The sequence below is a fragment of the Fukomys damarensis genome, unplaced genomic scaffold, assembly GCF_012274545.1.
Source record: "Fukomys damarensis isolate Sample0158 unplaced genomic scaffold, DMR_v1.0_HiC HiC_scaffold_10, whole genome shotgun sequence".
Lineage (NCBI taxonomy): Eukaryota > Metazoa > Chordata > Mammalia > Rodentia > Bathyergidae > Fukomys > Fukomys damarensis.
The window spans coordinates 32,609,576-32,629,774 of NW_022900922.1; the positions used below are offsets into that span (position 1 = coordinate 32,609,576).

The 20,199-nt window shown below is 40.8% G+C and overlaps 1 long non-coding RNA gene across 1 annotated transcript; it reads right to left on the bottom strand.

Moving 5' to 3' along the window:
- Window positions 1-4,378: 4,378 nt before the first annotated feature.
- LOC104861402 lies at window positions 4,379-6,134 on the bottom strand. The gene is made up of 3 exons (XR_780023.1): window positions 6,059-6,134; window positions 5,380-5,527; window positions 4,379-4,436 (listed from the first exon to the last, which is right to left on the bottom strand). It is a non-coding gene; the product is annotated as an uncharacterized LOC104861402 (long non-coding RNA).
- Window positions 6,135-20,199: the final 14,065 nt, after the last annotated feature.

The following is a 20,199-nucleotide window of genomic DNA, read 5'->3' on the forward strand; positions in this document are numbered from 1 at the left end:
AGACATCTTGGATCTCCAGAACTGTGCACTAAATAAATTTTTCTTTATAAGCTATTCAGCCTCCAGTATTTTGTTATAGCAACACCGAATGGACTAAGACAACCACCGTGATGGCATATAACCCTGAATAGCCTTACATTGCTTCCTACCTAACTCTTGTGAACATGTGGTTCATTGGAATTCTTGGTGAGACGGGAACAGATATATCTCATGGAACATAGCTTTTTGTATTCCTTTGGTACTTAGCAGTGTGTTAGCCATAGTGCATATTTGACAAGTTTGCATCATAAAAATCTATGCATGCACCCTACTGCCTGCCCTGTGTATCTAACCACAGTCAGGGTCACATATTCCTGCTATCTTCATTAACATGATACAGCCACAAAGGCATTGGAAATGTGATGCATTCTATTGGAGAATAACAAAGAACTACAATTTTTATTAAAAATAACTCAGGCTGGAATTCGACCCACAAGAGGACTATGTTTATTAACATACAGTCCTGAGACCTATGTCAACAATATTCTAAAACAATACTTCACCTTGATAATCATATACAATAAGTGTATTTAAGTGTTTGCTCCCTTAAATTTGTATTAGTTTGGGAACTTTTTTTAAACTAATAAAGCCAGGATTCCCCAAGCCCGCACCCACACACCATCCTCATATAACACAGCCCATATGGTCTGTGGTAGTCCTAGAGTAGGATGCCTACAGAGAAACCAAAAAGTATATTATCATTAATAAAGACCCACACCTTGAAACTAGTCCAGGCCAAGAGACTCCAGGGATTCTGAACACAGGCTCAGGGCAGATAAGACACGATCCTGGGGAAAGCATCCCTTTCAATCCATGTATCTACTTCCAATCCCCATAAGAAGAAAAACTTAGAATAAACTCTAGAGAAAAAAAGTCAAGTCTCAAAATTAAATTAGATATGTATAGTTTCTTATGCTGGGCCTAAATCAAGAGTTTAGCCAGTCTGAAACCAAACTCCCACTATGCAGAATGAGCTGCTTGTACTAAAGAGTGGGCAAGATTTACCACCTGTCCACGCCCCAAGATGGGACAGTAAATACAGATTTGCCATGGAACTCAAGACACTCTCCTGAAAGTAAATCCTTATTCCTTTAGTGATCTTCAATTAAGTGAAGTGTTTAAGAGTTAGGGGAGCATATTTGGTTGCCACATGAGCTGGCAAGTGAAACAAGAACCTGAGCTACACATCCAGCAACTCACAGAATCACATACCAAAAGACTGTCTTGCCTAAACACTGGTAGCACGTCTAATGAGCCTGAGGATTCAGCTGATTCATTTACCAAGACAGAATTAAGACATTTGGACCTATAGTGTTTATTTGGCTCTATTACGGGCAGGCTATAATCACCTCTATACTAGATAATTGAGCAGAACAGCCAAACCACCTGGAAAAAAGAAAGAGACTTCTCTCTTCCACATAATCATTGATTTTTAGGGCCTACCGTCATCAGGGTTTGTCTTTAGCTGGTGCTACAGATTAACATTTAGAGCTATTTAGGGAATGTAACAGTAATCCCATTTTCTAGTCACTCTACAGTCTGGATTTGAGGATGGTAATAGGAAAATGTAGATAGCAGATCTAATGTAGATAGCAATACTATCCCAACAAGAAGAAAATTAAAATCAAAAGCAAGTCCCACATGGCAAGTGCAATGGAAACAATTTGGGGAATTATCAGATAAATTAAATGACTGCATAAAATTACTATTGACAAGAAAGATGCTTTCTGTAATGAAGGAGCCTGGTCTAAATTCTCTTATTTGTCAATAATTACTAAATTATTCTGCTCGTGAGGCAGATGAATTTGCATTTTTGTGTGTGTGCCTAAAACTAAAAATGAGCACCTATGAAGTTAAGTCCATTGCTCTCAAGAAGCTATAACCCAAAGTGGAGGCCTGAAATGCAGAGCCCTCCAGAGGCACGGCTTCTAGTAGGGTCAGCACAAGTAATGGAAAGTATACACAGCAGCCTCTGAAGAGGAATTATAATCCAGACTCCCAGATCACTTCTGTGTTTTAAAGCAGTGCTTTACATTAAGGATGTGAAATCCATTTCACTGAACACACTAGAGGGCTAAGAATATTATAAGCTGCCGTGGGCCAAGCCTGAACATGGCCCTTCGCCTAATCCCTACTCCCATTCTCCCCCATAGACTAGATTGTCAAGTCTGTTTGACTAAGATTATAGTGGTGGCACAGCCACAGGAGACAGTTATATTATGTATCCTTCTTCCTTGTTCCTTTTCTGTGAGTGCCCAGGTGATGAGACAATCACACGGCGTTCAGCCTAGACCATGTAGACCACGTAGCCACATAGACCATGTAGAAGGCCCTGCCTCTTTCATTTGTTTTACACTATAAATAAAGAGCCTGCTAGACTCTAGGCGGCCATTAGCTCATCAGGCTGTGGTTTCACCTGGTCCCAGCTTTCAGGCTTAATCTTGGTATGTATCTCTCTTTCTTATCATTCATCAATTTTCTTCATCTTCCACCACTCTCCCTGGATTTAGACCCTACGCCATGCTGGTCGTGGCAATGAACATTTACCAAAAATATGTAAAGAAGCACATCTTCATTCATCAATCAAATGTTTGGTGAGCCCTGCCATATAAGTATGTCATGGGGCCAACAGAGCTGGAGGTTTTTCCAGTATGTCTTCCGGTCCTGTAGAGCTGAACAAAAGGAATAGAAGAGGGCAGGGTATAACAGCAAAGATGCAGGAAACAGGAGAAGATTGATCCAGCAAGATGCAGTCGTGTGGTACTGACTGCTCCACAACTCGAGTTGTTCTTGGAAATACTCTTCCAGCTCTCAGCAGAGGTAGGTGGCGTAAGTATGACAGTAAGAAAGCCAGCAGCATCTCCTGTTTAAATGATCACTGATAGTTGCTGGAACCTTGTGCTCTAAGCAGCTTCTTGATGCCGCGAAGGTGTGTTGCAGCTGTTCTTGGTTGGCCTGCTTGTTTCTCTGTTATTGAGATTCTGCCTGACTTTTGTACCTGTCATTAAGCTATGGAGATAATCCTACCGGACATATCTGAGGACATGGTGAAATTTGGATAATATTGTGCTTTCCAAAATGAGGATATAAACTGCAGGCCACAAGAGGTTGTCTGGGATGCTCTCTGGGAATCTTGTATTTATTTATGGGACTGTGGCTAACACAGAGGAGCCTGGTACAGGGCACAATATAAATCACACAGCCCCAGGAAGTAGCATGAAGTCCAGGTAGAAGTTTCCCAAGGGAATTCAGGGATCAAGAACAAGGCTCCCTCTCTGGGTATTCCATTGTTCTAGATGAGAATGCCACCCTTATTGTAACAAAGGGCACCGTTCCAAATGCAGAGCTTCCAGAAAGTTCTGCAAGCCATTATCGATATCTTACAGAATAGGATTACAGCACAAACACAACCCTGAAATTTGGGCTCTCCTTTCCTGAGATGCTATCTGCCCATCTTGGCAGAACCCATCTCTTTCTGTATGTCAGGTCTTTGAAGATTATCGCATATTGTCAGGACTTGAAATAGTGAGGTAAATGTCTAAATTTTGAGGGAAGGGAAGGAGTACAAGAGTTTTAAGAATGTTTGATTAAAGAAGGCTTTGTTTTCTCCTGTTCCCTGTTTAGAAGGGACAAAGAAAGGGAATCATTTAATTCTATAGGAGATGACATAAGCTCCTACTTCATGACAGGACATTTTTGATTAAAGACAAAGCAGCTTTCATGGTAGGATGTAATTATTTTCATTTTTACCAAACTCTTTAAAAGCAAAAGCAATTAAGTAAAGAACAAAGAATAAAGAAGACACAACTCAATGGTTGCATGAGTCTTGACCTTCTGCTGGGTAAGGAGGTGGCCTGGAAGAATGATCCAGTTTTAACACTCTTACTCACACATACACACTGCTCTGTTCCCTGTCCACTCTCACTGGCCATTTTCCCAAGGGTAACCTTTATACCCCAGAGTTAGGTAATCGCAGCTTTCATTCTGAGGGTGCCAGGGCCCATGCCAATTGAAATAATGATTTCATCACTACACACAGATTTATTTTTCTTTCTCTTTTTTTTATAACTTTGATAGGGCAAATTTATTTGTACTTAAAAACAATACTTAGACTTCCACAGCCAGCAGACTCCTGGTGTCACAGTTCACTAGAGAGTCACAGGAAGGTGCTGGCCATCTCCAATAAGTCTTGTCCACCACAGTCTGAGAAATTCCTGCCCCACTGGCCTGCTTTCAGGCTTCTCAGAAACCTGCTGTCTGCTCTACATCAAGCCAACAAATTCACAAGGATGAGTAAATACGTGCCAGCGGCTATCAGTGTCCTTCCAACAGAGAAAGCCGTGGGGTCAGTGGGGTCTTGTACAGTGAGAACCACTCCACAGTCACAGCCCCCAAACCTGGACAGGAAACAAGGAAGCATTCACAGTCTCTAGACCTCTCTCCTATTCTCCTTGCTGGGCAGCTCCTTGATTAGCACCCTGCGCCGGTTGGTCCATTGATGATGTTCTGCTGGTCCTGGTAGCACAGGGCTGTAATTGCTGCACTCTAGGAGGCTGGGGTGCAGCCTGGGTAATTTAGCGACTTAGTGAAACTCTAACCAACAGCTAGTTTTTTAGTAAACAAATGTCAGAAACAGCTGTCCCTAAAAAACAGGCAGGTGCCCTGGAAGACAAAATATCCTTAGATAAAAGTATGCAGATTTCGTATCCACTCTCCTTCAGATTGATCTCAAGGGCAAGACAGAAACAAACACAGTCATGTCTTGGTATATCAGCAGGAGACAGTTTCTGGGACTCCCCTCAGAAACAAAGCCACAGATGCTGGGTCCAACAGAAAACGTCATCATGTTTCCCTAGAACCTGTGTCTATGCTCCCGTATACTTTCAATCATCTCTAGACCACTTACAAAATCTAAGAAAATAAGAACACTGTGTAAACAGTTGTTATTCTGAACTATTCAGGGAATAATGAGAAAAAAACTGTCAATGTTTAGCACGAATATAAATTTTAAGATTTTTTTGATCCAGGTAGTTTGAATGTGTGGGTGTAGAACCCGTGGGCACAGAAGACCAGCTGTCTAGCTAACTGGCAAGCCAGCTGCCAGCCATGTGAACTACCAAAGTAAATTTTAATTCTTCCAATTAATCATTCCACACACAGACACACACAATTATTTACAGTCTCTGGGGAAGAGATATCCATTACATGATATTTTTTAAGACAAAGGCCTCAGGTCATCTCCCCACATTCTGTTGTGATACCTCTTGACCTAATCTCTGGCTCACATTAGCACAAATTCAATTTGGAATTGGAATCTTTCAAGGACAGAGCTCAGCTCACCTTGCTTTTGCTGTACTGGTTGAAGATAAGGGCAGTCAGCCCCCATGGTCACGAAGCCACCCCAGGTTCTCATCTTCACTCTTTGGAGGTTTTTATTTTTATAAATATCTCAAATCTCACTGGTAAATTTGCCTTGGTCAAACCACCTCTGGAGAGAAGGAGATTTAGGAACAGAGGTAAAGTGCTCTGGAGTCCACTTAGCATCAGAGATCAGTTTGATGATTTGGAAGAGTTAGATCAGAAAATCCACACCCCAGATTCTTCAATAATTCCTAGAAAATACTGAAAGAGGACTGCTCCTGGAGAAATTTGAAAGGCAAAACAAAAGAGTCTTGCAGAAGATGCTTGCAGCCCAACACACACATAATTCCAGTGCATCTCTGAAGGACAGGTCTGTGTGCACACACTGCCAAGGTCTCACATCGAGTGTGCCCCTCAGGGCTCCTCTGCATTGCCAGCTCAGAACTTCCCCGAAGGTAAGCTTTAGTTCACTGTAATTCCTCAAAGACAGACAGAGGCCAGTGCACGAAAGTCACAAATGCCCTGCCTTCCTGTGGGATGATTTGGAGGTGCAGTCTGCACACTTCCTCAGCGGGCCCACAGTAGGATTAACCCTTCCTGACTCATTCTCCCTATGACCTTATTTCTACTTCCAGGCATCTCTTCCCAAATAACCTACCTGTGCCCAAGCAAGCACGCTCTTCTGTCAGGACATCGCCTTCCGTGCATCTCCAGGAGCATGGACACTTTTCCAGGGTATCACTTGTTATTCTTCCTGTCAAACATGGTAAGAAAACATATTGAAAAATTGGAACATATGGACTCGTTTACTCGAAAAGTCCAAGAGCAGCACTGACTTCAGGTACTATAATGCACAGATTTAAAACAAAACATCCAGATCCAGCATTGCTGTCTTTTGGCTCTTATCTGCTGTACTCTATTTCAGGGATGGCCAACCTTTTAGAGCTTTCAATGCTAACAAAGAGCGCGCTACAGCACGTGTGTCATAGATTTGCCACACTGCACGTGTTGGCTTTCTACTGGAATACGCTCTCCTTCTGTAGCCACAAGACGGCCACAGCAATTCCACGTCTTTTTTTCTTTAAGTTTCAATTCTAGATAGAGCAAGAGTGCCCTTCCCAGAGAGTCTAGCAAAAGCCTCATTACTTTTCTTTGGCCTTGTTTGAGTCATATGCACATAGGAAACTGGATACTCCAAATCCACATTGCCGTGTATCATCAAGGGAATGGAGAAAGGATGACTTTACTGAGGGAAACCTCGTATGATTCTCAGAATAGCCGCTCAGTGGAAGAATACAACTGAAATCTATTCCAGTCCACCCTTGGGGCTGCCCAAACGTACACACACATCCTTCCTCCCACACCTTGTAAAATGGCTGCACATGCTTAAGATATATTCACCACTTCTCCAAAAGAAAATGATTCAAATCTAATTAAATGATGTTAACAATCTCTGGCACAGTCAATGTAAAATGATGGGAAGAGAACATGGCAACTGCTGCAAAGCCGCCCTTCTGGAAAGACAAGAATGGGAAATAGCTTAGTGTTCACCAATCCAAAGCAAACATCAAGCTCTAGTTGATAAGAGCTACAAGACCACATCCTGGTACTGGACTCTGATGCCTGGTTAGCCATCCTTCCTGTTTTCTTCCATGGCCATGGAAAGTATGACCTCTGCTTTTATCAGCATCACTCAATTCCAGCAGAACAAAATTCCAACCCAAACATGTCTAGGAAATAAAAGTGAGAAAGAAAGAAAAAGTAATTTATTAGCTAAGGATAACTGCAAAGATCAGGGTTAGCTTTAGTTTTAAGCACAGTTCGCTGTGCGTGCCCAACAATGTTGCCAGGACAATGTTTCTTTATTGCACAGTCTGTTGAGCCTGCTTGGCATGCCTGGCCCATGTTGAGAAGACGAATTGTTGCGAACTATGCAGGTACATAAGCAACAAAACTTTGTTCTTTCTATAATTTGATTATAATACAAGTGCATCCAACCCGCAGGCTGAAGGTTAGATGTATATTTTGTCTAATTTTCAGATCTTGTCTCTTTTCCTAAAACAAAATGTCTACAGAAGCTCTAGACTGTATATATTCTAGGGTTTAAGTTCAACAGGATTTTATTTTATGTATCTGGTCCCTGGTCAGGGAACAGGTACATACCCTGGTTGCCCAGGCCAAAGTCATGTCTCACACGTGAAGGAGTCACATGGAGGTGTGAATGGTGGCTCCCAGAGGGGTCTTGGGTATGGTTTTCAGAGAAGAGTGAACGAAGCCTGGACATCAGAACATATCCACCTGATCCTGAGGCATGGGAATAGCCTGACTCACATACACCTGACCTAGGCTCTCCATCCCTGGTGCTCATGTGTGTGTGTATGTGTGTGTGTCTGACCATGGATTGAACCCACGTCCTTCACACTGAGCTATGTCTCTAGCCTGGTTTATTCTTTTGTTTTGGTTTTCTTTTTTAATTTTCCCCCAGTAAGTTTATTCGTATATTTAAAGCAAACAATACAGGCACTTTCATCACTGGGACCTTGTACCTTTACATGGTATGTCTTGGTTCTTATTTTTTCCCCATACTCCTGCCCTCCCTTCACCTTTCCCTATTTACAAAGATTTGTTTCCATTTTTCACATTTTTTCTTTTCACTTATTTCCTTCCCCCTCCCCTTCCCACATGCCCTTTAGCCATTGTCTTCCTATTTCACACACTCAATTATACCATTTGAACTTTATTTACACTTTTAGTTTTTCACACCAGAGAAACCATTTGGTATTTACTCAAGTGTGTCCTGTTTATTTCACTTAAGAGTGTGGCCTCATTGTGCATCCATTTCGCTATCAATGTCTCTAGTCTCTCATTCTTTATGGCTGAGTAGTATTCCATTTTATAGAAAAACTACATCTTCTTTATCCAGTGTCCAGCTGATAGGCATTTGGGTTGTTTCCAAGTTTTAGCTATTACAAACTATGCCACTATAAACATGGGTACACATATATCACTGTGATATGATTCTTTTAATTCTTTTGGAAAGATACCCAGAAGAGGGATAGCTGGGTCAAATGGGACCTCTAATCCTAGTTCTTTGAGGTATCTCCATATTGATTTCCACAGTGGTTACACCAGTCTGCACTCACACCAACAATGGAGAAGGTTCCTTTCTCCCCACACCCTGCCTGCCTTTGTTATTAGTTGATTTCTTGATAGCAGCCATTCTTTCTGGGGTAAGGTGGAATCTCAGTGTTGTTTTCATCTGCATCTCTCGAATGACCAGTGATGTGGAACATTTTTTTCATATATTTATTTGCTGCTTTTACTTGTTTGTTTGAAAAATGTCTGCTCATTTCATATGCCCATTTTTGAATTGGATCTTTGTATTTGGAGGGGTCTGGTTTTTTTTGTTTGTTTGTTTTTAGTTCTTTATATATTTTAGATAGTAGTCCTTGGTAAATTTTTTTCCCACATGGTAGGTTGTCTCTTAGCTCTCTTGGTGGTTTCTCTTGCACTGCAAAAACTTTTTAATACAATGAGATCCCAGTTATTGATTCTTTGTGCAAGTTCTCATGCTGATGAGGATTTGTTCATAAAGTCTTTTCCTATGCCAATGTACTTGAGAGTTCTACCTAATTTATTTTCCAGTAAGTATAGTGTTTCTGTTTTGATATTTAGATATTTAATCCTCTTGGATTTTAGTTTAGTGCATGGTAAAAGATAGAAATCTAGTTTTAATCTTTGGCAAGTTGAAAGCCAGTTTTTCCAACACCATTTATTAAAGAGGCTATCTTTCCCCCAGTGAGTACAGTTGGCTCCTTAGTGAAGGATGAGGTAGCTGAGTACATCAGGTGTTGTTTCTGCATCTTCTAATCTATTTCATTGATCCTTGGATCTGTTTCTTTGCCAGTACCACACTATTTTTATCACAGTGGCTTTTCAGTATAGTTTTAAATTGGGAATTGTGATACCCCCTGCCATGTCTCTGCTGCCTAGAATAACTTTTGCTATTCTAGGTCTCCTGGCTCCAAATGAATTTTGGGATTGTTTTCTCAAGTTCTGTGAAATATATTGTTGGGATTTCAATCAGGATTGCATTGAATCTGTATAGCAGTTTTGGAAATATGGCCATTTTCACTATGTTGATTCTTCCTACGCAGGAGCAGGGGATCTTTCCATTTTCTTATATCCTCTTCTATCTTTTTTCAGAGTGCTGTAGTCTTCAGTGTAGAGATCTTTTGTCTCCTTTGTTAGACTGATTCCTAGATATTTCATTTTTTTGGATGTTATTGTGAAAGGAATTATTTCCCCTAATTCAGGAATTGTTTCCCTAATAACAGTGAGTCTGTTATTCACCTACAAGGAGGCATCCAGTGTTGCATCCTGCTACTCTTCTGTATCCAGCTTGTATCCAGCTTGCATGTAGCTTGTATTTAGCTACTCTGCTGAATCTGTCAATTAAGTCTAGAAGTCTTTTGGCAGAGTTTTTTAATGGGGGTCTTCTATGGAGAGTACCATATCATCAGCAAATAGTAACCATTTAACTTCTTCCTTTCCTATCTTTATTCTTCTTATTTCTTTCTCTTGTCTAATTGTTGTGGCCAATGTTTCTAGAACGATATTGAGCAGGAGTGATGATAGTGTACCTCTTTATCTTGTTCCTTATTTTAGAGTGAAAGTTTTCAGTTTTTGACCATTTAGTGTAATATTGGCTGTTGGTTTTTCATAGATAGCCTTTATCAGATTGAGATAAAGACCATCTATTCCAGTTTTCTGCGGGTTTTTTTAATCATAAATGGGTGTTGAATTTGATCAAATGCTTTTTCTGCATCTATTGAGATGATCATATGGTTTTTGTCCTTAACTTTGACAATATAGCGGGTTACATTTATCAATTTACATATGTTGAACCATCCTTGCATCCCTGGGATAAATCCAATTTGGTCAGGGTATATAATCTTCTTGATGACCCTCTGTATTCTGTTTGCCAGCATGTTATTGAGGATTTTTGTGTCTATTTTGCATCTAATGCATCATTAGAGAGATTGAACTATAGTTCTCTTTTTTGGTTGGGTCTTTCCCTGGTTTTGGAATCAAATACTTGGTTCCAGGAGTGAATTTGGAAGTATTTTTTCCCTTTCAATTTCATTGAAGAGTTTAAAGAGTAGTGGCAATAGTTCTCTGTCTTGTAGAATTCAATAGTGAAGCCATCAGGACCTGGGCTTTCCTTTGTTGGTAATGTTTTAATTACATTTTCAATTTCACTTAATGTAACTGAGGTGTTTTGACTTTTTAATATCCTCAACTTTGGAAGTTCATATGTATCTATGAATCTGTCCATTTCTTCTGATTTTCCATTTTGTTAGAGTACAGATTTTCAATTGCAGAATTGATGATTCTCTGGATTTCTGGTGGATCTGTTGTGATTTCACCTTTTTCATTCCTAATTGCATGAATTTGAGCCTTCATTTTTCCTCTTTTTTTGGTAAGGTTGTCTAAGAATTTATTGATTTTATTATTCTTTCAAAAAACCAACTCTTTGATTCATTGTTTTTTTGTATCATTATCTTAGTCCCTATTACATTAATTTCTGCTCTGGTCTTTCTAATTTCCTCCCTTCTATGAGCTTTCAGTCTGTCTTGCTCTTCTTTTTCTAGGAGCTTAAGGTTAAGCATTAGGTTGTTTATTTGACCTGCTCTGTTTTCCTAGTATGGGAATTTCTTGCTATGAATTTCACTCATAGAACTGCTTTCAATGTGGCCCATAGATTTCTGTATGTTGTACTGGCATTATAATTTAAATGTAGAAACAGTCAAATTTCTGCTTTAATTTCCTCTGTGACCCAGTGGTTGTTCAGCAGGGTGTTATGTAATTTTCATGTGTTTGTGAAGTTCTTCTGGTTTCTTAGGCTATTGATCTCCGATTTAATTGCACTATGGTCTGATAATACACAGGGGATAACTTCAATTCTTTTGCATCTACTTAAGCATGTTCTATGAACTAGCATGTGTTCTATTTTGGAGAATGACCTAGTGTGCAGCTGGAAAGAGTGTATATTCTGATTTTGTGTGGTGGAACACTCTGTAGACATCTACTAAGTCCATTTGTTACAAGACTTGGTTCAGTTCTGTTATTTCATTGTTGATTTTTTTGTGTATATCATCTGTCTATTTGTGTCAGTGGAGTATTGAAGTCCCCCACTACAAGTGCAGTAGGGTTTATTTCATTTTTCAAATCCATTAATATTTGATTTGTATAGTTTGTGTTGAAAAGTCTGCTGTAATTCTGATGGGATTTCCTTTACATGTGATTTGTTTCTTTTCTCTAACTGCTTGAAGTATTTTGTTCTTCTGGTGGTTTTCCAGGATCTTGATTATTATATGTCTAGTATAGATCTTTTTTGACCATGGTTATTTGGAGACATATGTCTCAATTATCTGTATGTCAAATTCTTCCCCTCTGTTTGGGAAATTTTCTGTCACTAATTCTGTGAATACTTTTTTTTAATGTCATTTGTATTTTCTTCTGCTACTTCATGGGTTCCTATCAGTCTTACATTATTCTTCTTTGCATCATCTAAGAGTTGTTGGATTGATTTCTTATGATCCCTTACTGTTTTTAAGAGGTCTCTCTTTTCATGGTAACTGACCGCAATTCTATCTTCTATATCTGAAATTCTATCTTCACATTCATTCATTCTGCTGTGAATACTTTCTCTGGCATTTTTAATCTCCTGGATATCTATTTGAAATCTCTTTCATGGATTCCATTTCTTTCCTATGTTGGACATTCAAGGCCTCCATTTCTTTCCTATGCTGGGCATTCATGGTTTCCATCATGGTTCTGAGCACATCTATGTTTTTATCTCTTTCTGTTCTAGAGTCTAATCATGTCTTTCATTCTTCTTGCCATCTGTGTGGTTACCTGGGAAATTATTTCTGTTTTGAATTTTTCTAGAGCCTCATTTATCTGTTTTGTTACTTCTTGTGCTATAGGTTCAGGGTGTCCAGATGGTTGACTGTCAGACTTTCCACCTAATTTCCCCCAGAGTTTACCTTTGGCGAGGTGGAAGTCTGTGTTTGTGCCTTGTATAAATGTCTTCTCATTTCTATTTTTGTTGTTGGTGCTGTCCTTGGTTTAATTTCTAGGTTAATATTTCAGTCTTCCAGATATAGCTGGTCTTTAGGTTTTGAGTCTCTAATTCTGGTGCAATCTCATCTTCATTGTACCAGGGAGGACAACTGATTAGATCAATCACAACACCTTAGCCCAAGTATTCTTTAATTTTGAAACAGGGTCTTGCTAAGTTACCCAGGCTTGGCTTGAGCCTGTGATCCTCCTGCCTCAGCCTCCCACAGTGCTGGAATTAGAGGCCCATGCCTGGCTTTCTAGAATGATGTTCGGAGCTGACAAGGAAAATCATCAGTGCAGCACTGAGCTGAGAACCATCAAAATCCATGATTATGAGGCCAAGGAGGGCAGGAAGTAAGTCAGGGAGTCATTGAAAGAAGGTAAAGATTCTGCAAAGGTACATTATTATGAACTCTAATTGTCCAGAGTTTGCCTGGATAGTTTTACTTTTTTTTCATTTGTCACCCTCTAAGGTCTAGATGAGGCTGTGTGTCCTGAAGAGTTAAGTTTTACAAAGCCTTGAACTCTCAAAGTTGGTCCAGAAGATTGGAAGTTGGGGGTGGGGGTAGGGAGGTTGTAATTGCATGTTACTGTGCTTCACAAACTCAATGCCAAGAAATACTCAAAGCTAGAGAATAATTGGAAAATAAGATAAATATGGCATATCTTTTCAGAAAATCTGTTTTCCTCCATAGAAAGTAATTTAAAACATTACATATATGGTAAACATACATATAATGGAGTAGATTGAAAAGTTTATTCATTTTTAAGATAAACCGCAAACTTCAAAGAAATGTTCAAGCTTGCTGTAGATACCCAAAGTAAAATAACTTGCATAATGGAGAGGGAAAAAGTCCAACAACCCTCATAACCCAGTCAATAGAGGAGGAAAATCCTCATTTAAAAGGTTAATCCTCCAAGCAAAAAATTCAGTGTACTGTGAGCTCTTTCTGGTAGCCAAGGGACCAGCCACTGAGTATGGCTGAGTACTGGGCCTGTTTATTATCCTCTGTAGGCCCACAGGAAAGGTTTGAAATCCACTATGAATAAAATTTTGTTTTTTGTCTTTTTGTTTGTTTGGTACTAGGGTCTGCACCCAAGGCCTACCACTTTTTATATAAATACTCTCCCACTGAGCTATATTCCCTGTGCTCCTTTTTAATTTTATTTTTTACATCTCAGTAAGTTTCCCACCTCAAAATTGTGATCTTCCTGCTTCAGCCTCCCAAATAGCTGGGATCACAGGCACAGGCCAGCTAAGATGAATGAAGTCTGTTAAGTAGGAATCATCACTATGGAACTGTGAGGAAGGTATTCATCTCTTTTCTTCTGATGGACAACATGAAAATAAATCCACACTTCTGTAACTCCCATGGTAGGCCTGGCACAGGGGAAGGAGGGTGGCTGCCCAGCTAGCATCCCTACAGGGACTGCACCTTTGCCCTCCCTTCCTCTTCCAGGAAACACTTCCCTCTCACAGGTGGTTCATGTGTGGACTACATGGGGGGGCAGCCCTGTGGCTCCAAGTCCTGGGGAAGCTCTGGCCCCAGCTATCAAGCTGGCTGAGGAGGCAACCAGACCCTGTTTATTCTGCCTGAAACTGGAGGAAGGCCTGCCCTCATGGGTAGAGGGAGCTGGGAAGATCAGTGTCTGATGCCACCAGAGAGAGAGAGAGAGAGAGAGGCACCAAGACCCAGTTCTAGGCATCCTGCCCTCCTCATTCCTTTCACTCCCAGGAATGCTACCTGTCTAACCCTATCCACATCTTCTGCCTTCCTTGTAATTCTCAGAATATCTAGAATTTACCGAGTGTACATCATTCTGGGACAGGAGGATCTGCCTAGAGTAGCCCAGGCTCTGTCCTTGTCCTTCTTAGTACAGAACGTCCTGCAGTACTTTGTTCTCCAAGATCCCAGTTTCACTTGGGGTATAAAACCCAGAGTGGGTGTCTCTGGGATTAGGTAGCAGCTTTCCTGAGCCGGGAAGGGCCGACTCCATAGGTTCCTGTTTATCCTTGCTGCCTGCTGTGAGTAATAAAACTACTTTGCCTGGCTTTCTTATGTGACTGCTCTGTGTCACCAGCCCTGAGTAGGGAGAACTGTCAGGCTCCTCTGTGCTTATGTGAGCTGATACATTTCCCCTTTTCCTAAATTGGTTGGTGTTGGTTAATTATCCTGTTCCATCGGCATCCCTTTTACACATGTGCACACTTACACACACACACACACACACACACACACACACACACACACACACACACAGCCATGCAGTCAGGGCCTCCGGACTGAGACTCTGAGGAGTAAAGGCCAAAGTAGAAAAGGTGGAAATGCAGCTCTGAGAAGTCTAAGGAAAGTAGATGGGGGACATTCGCCCTCCCAGTTCTACAGAAGGAAGAGACTTCTAAAAGGTAGAAAAAGTGACAGTTTAGACTCGCAAGTCCCAGAGCCAGAGCTAAAATGTCAGCGTTCAGACACCTAGACATCTAGACTAGATCTTGAAACATGCAGACCAGAGCTCACTGTACTACCCCAAGTAGACCCCACAAGTTAAAAGGAATTTTGAATGATAATAAGAAAGTGTGTTTGTAGTAATAACCTCTCAAAAATAACAGCCACTAAAAGATAGCTCATTTAACTCATGTATCAAAGGAATCACATTGATTTGGTCTTTTATAACATGCAATTATTATCTAAATAAACACTGGCATTCCTGAGAAGTTACTGGTAAGAATCAGCTTCAGATATCAAAACCAAGATACCAGGAAACCACTCTTTTCCTGGAAGTCAGAGCTCAGATTATCTTTGATAGAGAGCATGCATGCCTAGCATGTGTGAGGCAGAGAGAGAGACAGAGACAGAGAGAGGGAGGGGAGGGAGGGGAGGAGGGAGAGAGAGAAAGAGGAAAAGGATTGGAAGAAAAAGAAAAAAGAAAACAAGCAAGGTAGGGGGAGCTGCGATCGACTGAACTGTGTTCCTCCAAAATTCATGTGCTGATTCCTTAACCCCCACTGCGATGGTGTTTGGAGGTGGGGCCTTGGGGAAGTAATTAAGGTTAGGAGGCCATGGGGTGGCATGTTTGTGATACCAGCAAGGCCCATATGAGAAGAGGAAAAGACTCCAGAGCTCCATCTCCAAGTACATGCAGAGAGGAAAGTCTAATGAAGCCACAGCAAAATGGCAGCCTGTAGGACATCGAAATCCCCATCAGACTCTCAGCCTCCAGTCTGTGAGAAATAAACCTCTGTGGTTATAAGCCTCCCAGTGCATGCTATATGTTATGGCAGCTCTAGGTAACTGATACAGGCACAAAGAGCACTGTTACCAAAATCAAGCGTTCCGAGTTGCCTGACTTCCAGTCTAGATTTCCAATATTCTGGTGAATTGTCAGGTGTGGCCCTAGAGCACAAAAATCATCTTTGTCATTTGAATAATAAATTAGGAATGGGTCATCCCTAAGCACATGGATGTAGGAACCTATGAAGATCTTTACAGAACCTATCTTCAGTGCCTTTTTCCTAATAACATTTCTTGAGACAGCATCTTACTGTGGCCAAGGCTGGCCTCAAACTCGTGATCCTCCTGCCTCAACCTCCCAGGTAGATGGGATTACAGGGATGTGCTGGACTTAATAATTCTGGACCTAGAGGCCACTTTGAACAATTACTAGGTCTTTAAAAAAATAGAAACCACAGCTATAGATAACAAGATCCTTTTCAAAGAATGGCAAAACTTACAAATTGGAGCCAATACCTGCTGGTCCACAAGGTTCTTGGTCACTGATCTATGCAAAAATTATCAAAACCCTTCACTGTGTTCTGAAAAAATCTGTGCTTCATTCTATTGTGGAGAAATGGAAGGTAAATTCTGTTAAAGCCTGAAATAAATGAATAAACCACTTTTGTTGAAAATATTTTTTTAAGGCTTGAAATCATTTTAACAGTATTGATATTCTGCTCTTGCAAGCCTGTGTTTTTGAGTCACTCTCCTGACCTTGTGTGCTTATAGTAAAGCAAAAAAATTATTTCTGAATATTGGTTGTAAATACAAGCAATGAAGGGGTAACCAACCATGAAAGCAATTAATTAAAAGAGCTCCCACTTAGCTGCATGTTTTCTACAGCAAAACACTTAGAAAATTGCTCACATTATAGATTCAGGTGCACTATTAATATTTTTAAATTGGAGCCACAATTACCCTAATAAGCTGGCATTAGTGGAGTGCCCCACCCCAGCCACAACAACTAGCTTCCTAAAGGCCCCCAGGTATGGTGTAATGTTGAGAAATGCTAAGGCAAAAATAAAGTAGGAAGGAAGAAATTACAAGTAAACATATGAATGCCATTTTAACATGTTATAGATATATCTATAAATTAAGAATACACATGGAGTATTTTTTCATCTTACAAAATTGAAACTCTTTCCATCAAATAACAACTTTCCGTCTCCCCTCCTCCCAGTCCTTCATAAGCACCATTCTTTTTGTTTCTGTGAGTTTGAGTTTGACCACTTTAACTACCTTATGTAAAAGGAATCACACAGTAATCGCCCCCTGTGACTGGCTGATTTTCATGAGACCCTCCATTCACTCATGAAGTAGCGCGTGGCAGCATTACCTTCCTTTAGGTGGTTGAATAATGTTCCACAGTATACAGCACATCTTATTCACCCATGGGTGGTCATTTCTACCTCTTGTGAATCATGCTACTGTGAGTCATACCATAGTGACCATAGGAGTGCAGGCATCTCATCGGTTCTTTGAACTAAATCCCCAGGAGACACATTGCTGAAGACCGGCAGGTTGACTTTTAGTGGGTCCATGACAGTTCGTGCATATTAATTCTATGGCAATGGTTTTCGCCATTACATTCTGTTTCCATGCTCTGCTAACTAGAAACTTTCACAATACCCTCTCCTGGTTTCACTGAAGTGTTTCTTGCTTTTCTTTATTACAGCTAATAAACATGTAAAGGTTTCATTTTTTGCCATGACATGGAATTTTTTATTCCTGCAGTGTTTTTAGAAACACAGAGCAAGTTAAATGGCTGAGATTTCTGGTGTGGCCCTCTCTGCAGGAGGGGTGAGCAGGTCTTTCTTAATACTCTTTCCCGTACTCAGGGTTATACAGCCTTGACCTGGATCATTCTGAGCAGAATCAAGATCTGCCAGCAGCTCTGATTAGTGTCTCAGCTCCCTCCTCCCCGCTCCCTGGACAGAAGAATGTTTTAAATCCTAGATTACATTTGTTTGCTTGCTTGTTTGCTCCCAAGTTTTATTTAAAAAAATTTTTTGAACTTTCTTGGTTGTCTTTTATTCACTATTTCCTCATCTATCTTCCAATTTTATCTTTTTCTAAATCATAAAAATGAGAAGCAAAGTTCCTATGATTGAAAACACGATATCCAGAAGACTACTTTTGCATAACAAAGCTGTGTTGGGGAAGGAATCACTAACAACTTTTTTCTTCCAAGTCTTTTTGCCTCAGGTAAAATACAACCACATGGACTATCAACTTTGCTAAAATCATGTTTTACAGCGGTCAGTTGAAATTGGAAATCAAGAAAGCACTCTGGGTATTCATAAGGAACCATCCGTTTTACTCGTAGTGTTAGCTCCAAGAGACCCTGAGACCCCATCAAAAACAGAGGTGTAGAAACTGTGGCAGGTGGTATTTTCCAGGGGGGTGACCACGAAGGTATCTTACACCCTATGTGCCCTTTATGCAATGTGACTCTAACGATCCTCTCACAGAAAGCGGGGGCTCCACCTTCCCCATCCTTAGGTTAGGCTAGACTTGCAACTGATGAAAAGGACGTTGTGTGACCTTGGAGACGAGGCCATAAAAGGCGGTACAGCGTCCCCTTGCGCTCTTGGGACAGCCACCTTTGGAGATCTGACTCAACACGTCAGCCACCTACCTGCTGGGGCCTCCGTCACCGGGAGCCCACAGGACCCAAGGCGGAGAGACCCCACCACGGAGAGTCCCTGGGACAACACGGAAGAGAAGGTAACTCTGGCCAGCCTCAGCCTCTGCCCGGTCATGACCGCATGAAAGACAGAAGCACAGACTACCCAGCCATGCTGACTCTGATCCAGGCACACAGCACCCAGGAAGGAAAAGACACTAAGCTTTAAGACGATTTGCTATGCAATCACCCCACAGCGTTATTCACCCTTCTCTTTCTTTTAAAATATAACTCCTTCCTATTCTTTCTTAAAGCAGTATTTGAATGGGTTTGATGTTACTCAGGTGATTTTTAACATAAAGTAACTTAGACCTGTAATGGAGTGGTTAAAGGCACTGACTGGAGTCATCCTGCGGGACTGGACTCCTAGCTACCACTTGTCAACTGCATGACCTTGGGCAACTTACTTTTAAACAGGGTGAACACTGTTGCTACTTCACCCCCAACCCCGTTTTACACGACCTCCGCCGTGCAGCTGTCAGGTAGTTAGTGTAGGAATAAAAGTCCTTTTCTCAACACCGTGGAAGAGTTCTTTGGGGGAAGAGGGCTCTGTGGAACTGACCACAATAATACCACCCCCATTTTCACAGTGATGAGGTCAAGCCCAAACTATGAGCACAGGGTTCCCCTAGCCATTGTGAGCCAATCACTGCAAAGCCCGTGGCAGCTATGGAAACGGCTCTTTCCCCCTAAAGTAAACAAGGAAGCATGTGGTCCTGGCAGATGAAGTCAGCCATTTTGTGATCCTGAAGATGAAATTGGCTTTTCAACTTGAGCTACAGCTGTAACCAAATCATAACTGAAACTGCCTCTCCCTCTAGACTTTTCAATTATGTAAGTCTACTATTACTTTTTGAAACTTAAATTAGTTTTTGTGGGTTTTGTTGTTGTTGTTGTTGTTGTTGTTTTGGGGGGTGTTCTGTTACTCTTTACCTCTCTGTGCCTGTTTGTCAGACAATATGTGAGTAATCCTAGGAACGAACATTCGAGTTATGGGGAGTAAGGCAGTAATACAAGTCAGGTTTTTAGATCAGTATCTGGTACAAAGAGAAGAGCTTAAAGCCAGGCATGGCAGCACATGCCTGTAATCCCAGCACTTGGGAGGCTGAGGCAGGAGGATCGCTGTGAGTTCGAGACCAGCCTGGGCTACATAAGGAGCTCCAGGTCAGTCTAACTACATAGTGAGACCCTGATTCAAAAAAAAAAGAGAGAGAGAGATCTTAATAAAGTAATATATGTGTCAATATAGAGCCAGACCTAAAGTATCATTATTATTTTATGTAACTATAATAAATTTATAAATTAAATTCAAATAAGCACAGGTACTTAAAGTATATGGCATTATTTGGTTACAATGTAGTCATTCAAGCAATTCAAAACATGCTGATATCAGTTTTCTTATGTGACGTCATAAAGATTAGAAGAGAAAATATTAAATTCTCACAGAGAACTCATGAGTCTCCTAGAAATACACATTACCATAACAAAGTGCTGATTCAGTAGCCATCCAGAATATTCCTTTTGAATGATGGAGAAATCACATAACAAATGTGATTCGAAATAATTTACAGGGAAATGAGACCAGTTGAGTTTTTTGCTTGCCATCCAGAAATCCTTCACATCAAAATGTTACCTTTCGGTTCAGAAAAAGTTGCAAAAAATAAACTTAAAAAAAATTGAAAGAAAATTGTTTCACATGCTTCACCACAT